This window comes from Ailuropoda melanoleuca, chromosome X (genome assembly GCF_002007445.2).
Source record: "Ailuropoda melanoleuca isolate Jingjing chromosome X, ASM200744v2, whole genome shotgun sequence".
In the NCBI taxonomy this organism is placed as follows: domain Eukaryota; kingdom Metazoa; phylum Chordata; class Mammalia; order Carnivora; family Ursidae; genus Ailuropoda; species Ailuropoda melanoleuca.
The window spans coordinates 23,500,025-23,514,951 of record NC_048238.1 but is presented as its reverse complement, the minus strand read 5'-3'; the positions used below and the strand labels follow the sequence as shown (position 1 = coordinate 23,514,951).

General features: G+C 34.4%; 1 long non-coding RNA gene across 4 annotated transcripts in view; it reads right to left on the bottom strand.

Moving 5' to 3' along the window:
- Positions 1-14,927, bottom strand: part of LOC105234470 — a 70,213-nt gene that overhangs the window by 32,737 nt on the left and 22,549 nt on the right. For all 4 annotated transcript variants that reach the window (XR_004622452.1, XR_004622451.1, XR_004622450.1 and 1 more), the window contains one exon: positions 14,229-14,310. This is a non-coding gene — a long non-coding RNA (uncharacterized LOC105234470). The remainder of the gene's footprint in view (positions 1-14,228; positions 14,311-14,927) is intronic.

Sequence of the window (14,927 nt, the reverse complement as noted above, 5' to 3'; positions counted from 1 at the left end):
AAAATCCTGTTAAGACTGGACTAGAGAAATGATTCTCCAAACCAGCCTTAAGAAATTGTCCACAGAACAAGTGTTCCATTGTCATGTATGTGTGGAAAATGCTGCAAACCACATCCTCAGAGAGTTACTGTATAGATTATCAGAGCAAAAGCCCAGGGAAATAACATAGTCAAGAAGAAAGTTTGAGCTTGCTTACTCCAGAATTTCAACTTAGAGTCAGAACACTTTGTGTTATACAGTGCATATTACATTCGGCGGAACAATAAACTGGTACTGGTACTGTTCATACAATTAATTACAGAGGGATTGATCAATTAAGTGAAATAGAAAGGCACAGATTATGAGTAAAATTGGATGACTTATCCTCCCTTGAAATTCACCAACAATATTCAAGTATGAAGCTTATATTCTTTCAGGTTTTTCCATCCATAGGAGTAAGACTACTGAACTACACTGCTAGATTAAGTGTAGGTAGAATTCTACGGCAATCAAGGGTAGAATTTCAAGAGTATGACATCAAGATCACTCACCTCTGAATGTATTCCAGGTTTTCAATTTCTCTTGGCAAATATGACACTTAGAATTTTACAATATTCTTTATGCAGTCAGGCCAGAACATACTGTAATACAACTATTTCTGTAAAATAGAGTTTTGTTTTGTTTTTTTTTCCTTTCTATTCCTTCGGTTTCCCTTTCTTTAGTCTTCCATTATTTTATATTTTCTTTAAAAAATATAACCCATTTTAAAACATCCAAATTCAAAGACTTTAGAAATAGATTTGTTTAGATTCTCATTTACTTAAAACCCATTATTTCAAAATATAACTGTTGATGCTATATTGTTTATAGCATTTCTTACACTTAACTTACTACTAAGTGTTACCACTAGGTAGAATTATTTAATATTGATGTAGTTTAGTAGCATTTGAATATGAATATTTAGTAAGTTATTTTATCTTGCAGGTAAAGAATGATAAATGATTGTACACTAGAATATCTACATACCACCTCAGCAGGCAGTTTTGATAATCAGCCACTATTTGGATGTTATTTGGGTGAAAGGAGTATTACAAAAGGTCACAGAATGACTTACCGAGATTAGACAGAGTGGCATCAGTAAATAGGTAGAGCCAGAAGTGAGTCTTTGCAAATGAATGAGGGTTAAACAAAGGTAAAAATATATGGTACATGTATATAACCTCATAGCATGTATGTATAGCACGTATACATACACACACATATATAGATACATATATATCATTGATAAAAATGACTTCTAAATATATTTTTATAAACAGTATTCCTTTGGTGAAAAGTATATAACATCGAGAACACACTTGTACAGACTACAAACCTGACACCATTTCAGATGCTTTACATGTATTAGTTTAATGTTAACAGTGCTTTTATGATGTACATGTTAAGAGTATCCCCATTTTTACAGAAGAGAAAGGTGAATTTCAGTCACCTGGCATCTTAGCGCCAGTCTACACCACTAGTGGTAGCATAAACTAGTGGTGTAACCCCTAAATGGCACCTGAATGCACACCTCATGAATCCACAGACAGTATATACTCATTTACTACACAATTCTAGCATTTGCTTAGAAAGTCTCATATGAAGAATACAGAGGTCTGTATTCTTGATGATAGGATCATCAAACACACCAGCTCTTCCTTCCATAAATAAAGTGGCACTGGTACTTGTCATATCACATCTTAAATTCTGCTTGCAAAATATGACAATGCCAAGAGATGCTGCTTTTACTGAAAGCTATATTTATATTGGTGCTTAGTCATGGTGGCACTGCAACAACAATTTTATATGCATACATAACACTGAAATACATTTTGGCTGAAATTTCAAAAAATATGGGACTTATGTTCCTTCAATTGAAGATATTATGTTACATTTTATGACCAAAACCAGAAATGTTATATACACAAATTAAATTTGTTTTTTGGAAAAGAGAATATTTGACTTATACAGATATTTAGAAACTCAGAAAACTTGATTTATAAAATTGTTATTTTGTGAAACAATGTGTTATAATTCAGAAAGACAAAGCAATGGGAGAAAACTCATTTTGATTGCTTGTATATGTGGTAATAAATGGAGAGAAATTTTGGCATTAATGATCAAATCCCTTAGTGACAAGATTTTTAAGTCACTGGTACTTGAAATAATGAGACTGTTCTTGGGAAAAAAAGATTTTCTATGGACTTTAAAGCTCTTTAAATCGAAGGTAGCTATTATATATTAATGAAAAAATAATTTGGTATGAATCAAATAATTTGGTATTTGAATCAAAATTCAAAAAGTTGAATGAAACGTTCACATAAATAGAAATAACTAGTTTGAAAATTTATACATTAAAGGGTATGTTGCTTGTGCTTTTATATTTATTTTTTTTATAAAGGCTATTTTTTAAATATTTTTTAATTATGTTAGTCACCATACAGTACATCCCTGGTTTTTGATGTAAAGTTCCATGATTCATTAGTTGCATATAACACCCAGTGCACCATGCAATACGTGCCCTCCTTACTACCCATCACCAGCCTATCCCATTCCCCCACCCCCTCCCCTCTGAAGCCCTCAGTTTGTTTCCCAGAGTCCATAGTCTCTCATATTTATTCTCTTAAATAATTTTTGTTATATTAGTCACCATACAGTACATCCCCAGTTCTTGATGCAATGTTCCATGATTTACTATTTGCACATAACACCCAGTGTACCATGCAATATGTGCCCTCCTTAATACCCATCACCGGCCTATCCCAATCCCCCACCCCCCTCCCCTCTGAAGTCCTCAGTTTGTTTCCCAGAGTCAACAGTCTCTCATGGTTCATTTCCCCTTCTGTTTATAATTCTGATTCTAGAAATGGGAATAATTTAAGAATCTGTGTGGTAATAAACTTTCTGAAAATCCAAAATATGCTTTTATACTGATAACAAGAGTCCTATGAAGGTGAATTTTCATGGAAATAAATTTGTCCTAGCATAATATGAAGATAAGAACGATTAATGCATAAATCATTTATAAACAAATGCCAGTAGATTTCAAAAATCATTTCTGATTATAATGATTCTTTATTCTGCAATGACTTAATGAATTTCAGGATTACATTACTGAAAAAGACAAATAATTTGGAGAAGCAAAGTTTTTTGTCTCATACTTCCTTATCTGTCCCAATTTCCAAATTCCCTACAAATTCAGTTCTGAAACACATTCCTCTCAACCACACCACCTTAATTTCAGAGAAGGTTCTTCTGCTTATATCCAAAAACAGTACTTCCAAAGTTTCCTAAATAGCGTATTTTAAAAAATTATAGAAACAGGATGCCTAGGTGGCTCAGTCAGTTAAGCATCTGCCTTTGGCTCAGGTCATGATCCCAGGGTCCTGGGATCGAGTCCTACATCGGGCTCCTTGCTCAGCAGGGAGCCTGCTTCTCTCTCTGCCTGCCGCTTCCCCTGCTTGTGCTCTTTCTCTCTCTGACAAATAAAATCTTTTAAAAAATTATAAAATGATAAATTCAAATCATTTACCACAGTCAAGCGGGATTTATTCCAGGAATGCAAGTAAGAGTGGTTCAGTATTTACAAATAAGTCAATATTATATATCACATTAACAAGAAAAAGGGTAGAAACCATATGATTATTTCAAAAGAGGTAGAAAAGGCATCTGACAAAATATAATAACTGGTCGGGTTAAAAACTCTCCACAAGGTCTGTTTAGAGGGAACATATCTCAACCTGATAAAGGCCATGTATGACAAACCTTAACATCATATTCAGTGGTGGAAAACTGAAGGCTATTCTTCTAAGATAAGGAACAAGACAAAGATGTCCACTCTCACCACTTTTATTCAACATAGTGTAAGAGAAGTCCTAGTTGCAGCAATGAGACAAGAAAAAGAACACGCATCCAAACTGGAAAGGAAGAAGTAAAACTGTTACTATTTGCAGATGACAAGACACTATACATAGAATCCTAAAGATTCCACTAAAGAAAACTATTAGAACTGATAATATGCAGGAATCTGTGGCATTTCTGTACACTAATAATAAAGTACCAGAAAGAGAAATTAACAATCCTATTTACAAATGCACCAAAAGAATATACTACCCAAAATAATCTACAGAATCAGTGCAAACCCTATCAAAATACCAGTAACATTTTTAACAGAACTAGAACAAATAATCCTGACATTTGTATGGAACCACAAAAGATCTCAACCGCAAAACTGAGAGAGAAGAACAAAGTTAGAGGTATTACAATCCTGGATCTCAAGCTATACTACAAAGCTACAGTAATCAAAAGAATATGGTACTGGGACAAAAGCAGGCATGGAAATCAATGGAACAGGATAAAATACCAGAAATAAACCCATACTTATACACAATTTATGACAAAAAAGGCAAGAATATACAATAGGGGAAAGATAGTCTTTTCAATAAACGGTGTTGGAAAAATTGGATAGCTACACACAAAAGAATGAAACTGGACCACTTTCTTACACCATACACAGATGAAAAAACTCAAAATGGATTAAAAGACCTAAATGTGAGACATGGAACCGTAAAAATCCTAAAAGAAAACATAGGCAGTAATCTCTCGGACATAAGTCTTAGCAACATATTTATGGATATGTTTCCTCGGGTAAGGGAAACAAAAGCAAAAATAAACTATTAGGACTACACCAAAATAAAAAATGTTTGTACAGGAAAACAAACAAATCCCCAAAAACCAAACAAAACACCAAACTCAACAGAATAAAAAGGCAACTTAGTGAATGGGAGAAGATATCTGCAAATGATATATCCAATAAGGGGTTAGTATCCCAAATATACAAAGAACTTAATGGGTACAAAATTCTTAATTGACTTAAGCTCATAAATAGACAAAAACCCAAAATGATTAACAAACCATATTCTCTGTCCTCTCTCTCACATCGGAGAACAGATCTCTGTGATTCATCTGCAAGATATCACCAAATGGTCAGACCATAAGACTGAAGTTCCAATAACTGCTGCCACTAAGGGAAAATAAGTTATCAGTTGAGCAAAAAGGAAACAAATACAAAATACAAAATCATTAAAATGGCGGGGGGGCAACTTAAAAAAACAAAGTTAGCAAAGTGAAAGTTCTATTGTCATTCTGAATTCACTCCAGGAGCCAGGAGAAGATGGGCCTGGACTTAACCAGCCCACAAGATTTAGTTTATTTGGCTCCATCAGGTGAGACCACTGGGGAACCTCAGTGAAACCTCCAAAATGGTTCAAGTATAGTTTTCAGAAAGGTGAAAATCAGGAATCTAAGGGAAATAAAAAATGAACAATGTTAAAGATGTTTTTTAATTAATTATAAAACAGGATAGTTTAAAAAAAGAAGCCTGGAGAATATCTGAAAAGTTAGGTATATAGGAATTTAACAGAGACAGATACCTCATAATTTCACTCATACGTGGAATTTAAGAAAGAGAACAAACAATCATAGGGGAAGAAAAGAAAATCAAGAAGCTGACTCTCAACAGCAGGGAACAAACTGATGGTTACCAGAAAGGAGGTGGGTGAGGGGTTGGATGAAATAGGTGATGGGGATTAAGGCGTGCACTTGTTGTGATGAGTACCAGGTGATGTATGGAGGTGCTGAATCACTATTTTGTACACCTGAAACTAATATAACACTGTATGTTAACTATACTGGAATTAAAATAAAAAATTAAAAAAAGAAATGGCAGAATAAGATTGTTGGGTTAGATATAAAAACTGCTAATGTCTAACAGCCAAAAACCTTCAGGAGTTATCTGTTTCAATAAAGAGAAAGGAGTTTCATTTCTACCAGATAAAAAATCTACAAATTTAATCTCTGCCTTACAAAATTGTAAAATAGCCCAAACAAAAGAAAATCGAGCATAGTAATATATTTTTTCTCATTTCCAAATTTCTGAGAATTTTCCTGACAGATACCACCTATGTTTACCTCTGCTGGATGAGAAGAGCTGATATAACTTTAGGAGAGAAGATGAAGTATGGGGTATGAGAACTTAGGGTAACTGTCGCCATCTAAAGCAAATTTCCCAAGGCTCCACATAGATTTGAAGGAAAAATTTAAAGCATGTGAGGAATCTCCTCACACAACAGAGATACCAATATGCTGAGCTAATTAAAGGAAGATTAAATCATTTTATAAATTAAAGTTAAATCATGTCTATGAAAGTCTTAGAAGAGCAAGTCTACTTTCTTTGGATTTAATGAAATTAACAAACATAAGAGACCCCATAATATTTTTTTTCAGAAATTTTATGCATTGAAATATTAACTTTCCCACACCCCATTAACGGTACTTGCTAAGGCCATCTAAAAAATGACATATACACTCAAGACCTATACCAATTCCTGGAAGTTTCTGTCCCTCTTTCTCTGGCCACCACCAGTTCTGAAAGGCAACTGGATTACAAAACAAAAATGTGAATATTACACTTACTATACAACTCTCATATAGAAACTTTTTTTAAAAAATATTTTGACAGAGACACAGGGAGAGAGGGAACACAAGCAGGGGGAGTGGGAGAGGGAGAAGCAGGCTTCCCACTGAACAGGGAGCCCAATGTGGGGCTTGATTCCAGGATCCTGGGATCATGACCTGAGCCGAAGGCAGACGTTTAACGACTGAACCACCCAGGCGCCCCTCATATAGAAACGCTTAAGACAAAGTGGGCCTCAGATATATTGGGAAAGAATCAAGAAAATTCACGCACATTAACCAGAGCAAATAGTACCCGTTCATGGAGCTTCCCACTCTACTTATAAATAAGATGAAAATAAATGTCATGACAAATATGCAAAAAGTACAAAAAACAGAGAAATATAGGAATATAATTTGAAAGAGGGCAAAAAAAAAATAGGAACAGAAAGGGAAGAAGAAAGGGGGGGGGTAAACAGAAGGGGGAATGAACCACGAGAGACTATGGACTCTGGGAAACAAACAGGGCTTCAGAGGGGAGAGGGTGGGGGAATGGGATAGGCTGGTGATGGGTATTAAGGAGGGCACGACTGCATGGTGCACTGGGTGTTATACGCAAGTAATGAATCATGGAACTTTACATCAAAAACTAGGGGTGTACTGTATGGTGACCAACATAATATAATAAATATTTAAAAAAATAAAAATTACTTCTTTTACTAAAAAAAAATAGGAACAGAAATGATGACAGAAACAACCAAAAAGCAAATGAAATACCCAAAACAAATGGTTTGCATTATAGAAGAATTTTTCCAGCTACTGAGACATAATTAATAAATAAAACTGTATAGGGGTGCCTGGGTGGCACAGCTGGTTAAGTGTCAGACTCTTGGTTTTGGCTCAGGTTGTGATCTCTGGATCATGGGATTGAGCCTGGCATCAGGCTCCACACTCAGTGCGTGGTCTGCTTAAGACTCTCTCTCCCCTCTTTCTCTGCCCTACCCCCACCCCGTGCTCACTTTCTCTCTAAATGTATACAATTTTAAAGATTTATTTATTTAAAAGTATACAACGTGGTAATTTGCTATATGTATACATTATGAAATATTTATCAATATCAAACTAATACACCCATTACCTCACATAGTTACCTTATTTTTTGTGGTTAGAACGCATTAGATCTATTCTCTTAGCACATTTCAAGTACATAATACAGCATTATTAACTACAGTCAACACGCTGTACATTAGATCCTCAAAATTTATTTATCTTTTAGTTGTAATTTGTATCCTTTGATCAGCATCTCCCCATTTCATCCACCCCTGTGAAGTACCATTCTATTTTCTGTTTCCAGGAGTTGGACTTTTTTTTGATTCCACAAACATCACACAGTATTTGTCTTTCTCTGACTTATTTCACTGGGCATAATTCCCTCCAGGTGCGTTCACATCTATTGCAAATGGTAGGATTTCCTTCTTTTTTTATGGCTGAATAATACTCCTTTGTGTGTGTGTGTGTATACACATACATATATACATATTCTTGATCTATTTACTGTTAACATACACTTAGGTTGTTTCTGTATCTTAGAAGAGATATCTGAACTCCCATTTTCATTGGATTATTCACAATAGCCAAGATATAGAAGAGTTTAAATGAATATATTCAGTGAAAAGAAGACATTAAAACCAGGATGATAAAATGATGGACTTCTATGATAAGGACAATACGGCAATTCAAACCAACATTCTGATAGGACTAATAAGCAAATGATACACAGCACATGAGAGACTCAATATAGCAAGATGTTGATAACAAATTAAAATCAATAGAATCAAAAATAGCAAATCTGAAAAGATAAAAAGTTCTTATAGAGAAATCAAATTTGGACTTGTAGTCCTGAAAAGATGGAACAGACATATTTGTCCTTAGTCTTCCTACTAGATATAGCTAAAAATATGGGACATTTCATATATATATTTATCATACATAAAAAGAACCTGAAAGATGGAGAGAAGCAAACTAGCTACAGCCCTCAGGACTCAAGGAATGACACACTAATGAGAACCCTTGGTTTTCTTTTAGCCTCAAATATCCCAGACTGAGTACTAAAGCAGCAACTTAGAAATGCCAATGGGCTCAGATTAAAAAAAAAAAAAAAGCCCAAGGAAAGCCAACTGTCTTTAGCCAAAACCATGAAAGGGTCAATCTTGCAAGACAGAAAACTTTTAGACAAAAATCATTCTACGCTAGCCAAACATCACAGAAAAAACTGTGGCCCCACTCAAAATTATAATTCTACCCTTGCCAGGATGTAACAAAGCATTCTAACCCCCCCTCCTAATCACTACCATAATGGGGTCAGAAAAGGCTGAGTGGAGAGCCAGGATGTTAATTCCCACATATAGTAACAAAGTATACTTCTCCCTCCCAACTAGTGTTGTGTCTTGGCAGGCCTAATGGAGAGTCAGGATTATCAACACCACTCAATGATAAAGAAAGATGCCACCCTCTTCAGTATAGGTGGAGGAAAGCAACTAAAGAAGCACACTGCTCCTCCGAGCTAGAATATTATCAATAGGGGCCTAATGGAGAGTCTGAACTCCCAAACCTGCCTAGCAGTAGTGAGGTGCCCCTTCCTCATCAGGTGTTGGCAGAGGTTAAGCAGAGAATCTGGATTCTCCCCCCGCCCCATCACCACCTCCAATGCAGGAGGAGTAAGCAGAGATGGTGCCTCACTTACTCTGCTAGTGGAAGCCTGCTGAAACACAGATTTAAATAAGATCCAGAGTCTCATAAACCCCCCAAAATTCCACATTTCAATTAAAAATCGCTTTTCATACCAATATCTCAAATCAGTAATCTAACATTCCCACCACAAGAAAATAAAGAGCAAATTAAGCTCAAAGCAAGAAGAAGTAAGGGAAAAAAAATAAAGATAAGGTCAGAAATCAGTGAAATTAAAAGCAGAAATTGAGAAAGTCAAATATTCAAAAACAACAAAAAAGGTGCAAAAGCAATTCAATGGAGCACAGATAGACTTTTGTCAAATGGTGTTGGAGCAGTTAAATATACACAGGCAAAAAAAAAGTGCCTCAACATAAGTCTCAAACCATATACAAAATTTAATTAAAAATCCACCAAAAACTGAATGTAAAATGTGAAACTATAAAACAACTACAAAAATTTTAGAAGATAATATTGGCAAATATCTTCAGGAATTAACACCAAAAGCATGATTATAAAATAATCATTAAATCTGATTTTATTTTTATTCCACTACAAAGAGGGGAATGTTAAGCTGAGGGGAATCTTAAGGGCAAGGTCATTTTGGTCAAAGCCTGAAGTACTAGTTATTTCTGCCATGGGAAGATATTGCTACATGTGATGGGGATACTATTTTGTTTGTAGATATAGGAAAATTTAGGAACAACTTTCTTTCAATACACATTCCATGTGAGAAGACAATAAGCTAAAAAAATAAAATTAAAGAGAAAAAAATTCCAGGAATCATATTACAAGTTAAATCAAGATCACATCATTCATCAAGATCAAGTGAGATTTATCCCTAGGATGCAAGGATGGCTTAACATGTGCAAATCAATCCACATGATATATCACATTAACAGAATGAAAAAAAAGAATCATACAATCATCTCAACAGATGCAGAAAAAGCACTTGACAAAATTCACCAGCGATTCATGATAAAAAACACTTAAAAAATTAGGCACAGAAGGAACATATCAACATAGTGAAGGCCATATATGACAAGCATACAGATAACATCATATTCAACAGTGAAAGATTTAAAGCTTTTCCTCTAGGATCAGGAACAAGATAAGGGTGCCTCCTCTTTTATTTTTTTATTTTTTTAAAAAAATTTAAATTTAGGAATACTTCTAGATTTACAGACAAGTTACAAAGATAGTACAAAGAGTTCCCTTACATACTTCACTCAGCTTCCTCTAACATTAATCTCTTATATAACCATGGTACATTTCTCAAAGTCAAGAGATTAACGTTGGTACACTACTTTTAACTAAACTACAGGCCTTATTCAGATTTCCCCAGTTTTTCCATTAATGTCTTTTCTGTTTCAGGATCCAGTCCAGGAGATCACATTGTGTTTAGTCATCATGTTTCCTTAGTCTTCTTTGATGAACAATAGTTTCCTACTCTTTCTTTATTTTTCATAATGTTTTTAAAAAATTTTTATTATAATTCCAGTTAACATACAGTGTAATCTTAGTCTCAGGTGTACAATACAGTGATTCAACAATTCCATACATCACCCAGTGCTCTTCTTATCACCCTATTCAAGATAGTACTGGAAGTTGTTATAGGTTGAGCAATCAGGCAAGAAAAAGAAATAGAGGCATTAGAATTGTAAACAAAGAAGTAAAATTGTCTCTGTTTGCACATGACATGATTTTATACAGGCAAACCTTGGAGATACTGTGAATTCAGTTCCAGACCACTGTAATAAAGCAGATATCTCAATAAAGCAGGACAAATTTTTTCGTTTCCTAATGCATATAAACATATTTACACTATACTGTAGTCTATTAGGTATGCAATAGCGCTGTGTCAAAAAAGGTACATACCTTAATTTAAAAATATCTTATTGCTAAAAATAGCTAAACAGCATCTTAGCTTTCAGTGAATCATTATCTTTTTACTAATGGAGGGTCTTGCCTGTGTTGATGGATGCTGACTGATCAGGGTGGTGGATGCTGACTGATCAGGGTGGTGGTTGCTGAAGGTTGAGGTAGCTATGGTAATTTCTTTTTTTTTTTTTAAAGATTTTATTTATTTATTTGACAGAGATAGAGACAGCCAGTGAGAGAGGGAACACAAGCAGGGGGAGTGGGAGAGGAAGAAGCAGGCTCATAGCGGAAGAGCCTGATGGGGCTCGATCCCGTAACAACGGGACCACGCCCTGAGCCGAAGGCAGACGCTTAACCGCTGTGCCACCCAGGCGCCCCGCTATGGTAATTTCTTAAAATAAGACAGCAATAAAGTTTGCCCTATCAGCTCACTCTTACTTTCACTGAAACACTCAGAAGACATTGTAGGGTTATTATTTGGACTACGTTCGACACTTTTGTGTCTCAGGGAATAGGGGGGCCTGAGGAGATGGAATGAAATGGAGAAATAGCCGGTTGGTGGTGCAGTCAGAACACATGCAACATTTATGAATTAAATTTGCCATCTTAGGTGGGTGTGGTTTTTGGTGCCCCAAAACAATTACAATAGTAAGATCAAACATCACAGCTCACAGATAACCATAACCAATATAATAATAATGAAAAAAATTGAAATATTGTCAGAATTAGCAAAATGTGATAGTGACTTGAAGTGAGCAAATGCTGCTATAAAAAGGGTGCCAATAAATTTGCTCAATACACACCACAAACCTTCAGTTTATAAGAAGCACAGTATCTGCAAAGCACAGTAAAGCAAAGCACAATAAAATTCCCAGAAGAAAATAAAGGAAAAAAAACTTAACATGGATTTTGGAAATCACACCTAAAGCACAAGCAGCAAATAAAAAAAGACAAGTGGGACTACATTAAACTAAAAAGCTTTGCACAGCAAGAGAAACCATCAACAAAGTGAAAAGACAATTTACAGAATGGGAAAAAAATACTTGCAAACCATCTATGTGATAAGGGGATAATACCCAAAATATACAAAAACTCAGAAAACTCAACAGGAAAAACCCCCAAATAGTCCAATTAAGAAATGGGCAGATGACCTGAATAGACATTATTCTCAAGAAGATCTATGAATGGCCAACAGGCACATGAAAAGATGCTCAATGTCACTAGTCATTAGGGAAATGCAAATTAAAGTCATCTCATACCTGTTAGAATGGCCATCATTAAAAAAGAGAACAAATGCTGGCATGGATGGGAGAAAAGGAAACAAGTGTGTACTGTTGGAAGGACTGTAAATTGGTACAGCTACTATGGAAAAGAGTACAGAGATTACTCAAAAAATTAAAAACAGAAACCATAAGATCCATAAATTCCACTTTTGGGAATATATCCAAAAGAAAACCACTAGCTCAAAAAGTTATCTACACCCCATATTCATAACAGCATTATTCTCAATAGCCAACACATGGAGACAACCTAAGTTCCACTGATGGATGGATAAAGAAGTATATATACCATTATACACACACACACACACACACACACACACACACACGAATATTATTCAACCATAAAAAAGAGTCAATCCTATTTGTGACAACATGGATAGATTCTGAAGGCATTATGTTAAATGAGGTAAGTCAGAAAGAGAAAAACAAAAACTTTGATCTCATTTATATGTGGAATTAAAAAAAAACACAAACTCACAGAAAAAGAGGTCAGATTTGTCATTACCAGAAGCAGGGGTGGAAGAGGGAGAATTGAAGGAAGATGGTCAAAAGGTAAAAAGTTCCAGTTATAAAATAAATAAGTACTAGGGATATCTGCATATAACATTTGACTCCCCCAAAACTTAACTACTAATAGCCTATTGTTGGCCGGAACCCTTAATAGTAACAAAAACAGATGATTAACACATATTTTGTATGTTATATGTATTATATTCAGTAGTCTTATAATAAGGTAAGCTAGAGAGAAGACAATGTTATTAAGAGAATCATAAGGAAGAGAAAATACATTTACAGTACTGTATTATAAAAAAAAAACCCACATATAAGTGGGCCTGCATAGCTTGAACCCATGTTGTTCAAGGGTTAACTGTTTTTCTTAATAAAAATGAAGAAAATAAAAATTAAATTAAAAAATCAAGATCACAGTACAGAGCTATAACAAAAAAATGCTCAGTGAATAGTGAAGATAAATGAGAGACCAGGAGGTTAAGACCTAAGGATTATATGAAGAATAGAGATAGATAAACTTATCTCAGAAGCAATAAAATACAATTAGAGTTGAGTTTATTGACATTCTGGGCAAAAAGTAAGTCCTAGTTTCTCCTAAATATTTTGAGTAACCTATTTAAAACTGCAGAAACATTTTCTATGTGACATCTCAAGTCCCTAACTTAAACACTTTTTTTGTAGTCACCCACATTAAAATCATGATTCCTTTAATTTTTATCTATCAATTATCTTCCATGCCACTGATTTAAAATAATTACAGCTTTGCAGATTTTGTAACTGAGTATGTGTATAACTTTTGCTGCAGTTTATTTTTTTTTTAATTTTATTTCACTGTTTTAACCAAGTATTTTAACTTTAAGCAAGACTGAATGATTCATTTGTTTTAGCTTACACATAATAAGATTTACTAATGTTATGTATATCTTTTGTAGATCAAAACCAAAGCTAGTTCATTAATGCACGTTTCACCTCAATCATTCCACAATTTATATCAAATCATCACACTGTACACTTTAAATATATACAATTATCTTTGCCAGTTATTCCTCAGGAAAGTTAAATAATGGGGAAAAAAAAAGTAAAGTTAGTATACCATACCAAAAAAACAACACAAAGAAGCTAATTAAAAACAGTATTTTAAAAAGCACTATGGTCTACCAAACTTTCTATCGCACTGTGCAGTGTTTTTTCCTAATTTGGTACCTTGGATTTCATTAAATTCTGAGTTGCCTAAATACACTAATAAGCCACAATACTCATGGAAAGTTCCTGTCTAACATTAGGTACATTTCAGATATGATTGCAAACGTTTTTCTTTTAATGGTAATGTCAAAGGCATGGCAATATTAATCTTACCTTTCATCTTCATTTCTTTTTTCTTTTCTTTTTTTTTTTTCTTAGTCATTTCTTAAACAGCAGCTGTAACCACATCCACATTCTGTTTGGAAAGAAATCCCAAATGGTTTGCTGAATGTTTGACATCTTACATAAAACTTTTTGATTCAAATTCAGAGAAATTGGAGTATTTCTCTGAATTTGAATCAAAGTGATTAGAAGCAATTCAGGCAGTTTTCTTAAAAAATGAGTCCATATAGGAATATGGACTGAGTTTAATTTTAGGTATTTCAATGGAAAGTTAAAGGGCACTCAGCAAGAAGTGAGGACAGTATTATGAAGGCCTTGACCATAACAGTGTTTCTTCGGGACAACTGAGAGATACACTGTATTTCACTAATTCTATAAAAAGTTCATTTTTGCACATTGTAATATTTCAGAACCCGGAAATTAACTTTCATTAAATACCATATTAACATCACCATATTTACTTTCCTTTGAAATATCTGTGTGAAACTAATGGCGCTATAAATTCAATAAAGTCTGATGTATTTGGTATTTTCCACATGTGGCCTTCTTAGCATATTTTGTTAGTTTTATCATCAAGAAACCCAGGAACTTGCATAGGTTTTGAATTCTCCTAGAGGGAAAGGATGATAACTTTGTAGTGTCCTATTAACACTTTACTTATTATGGCACCTTTAAAAACCCTGTGTTTTG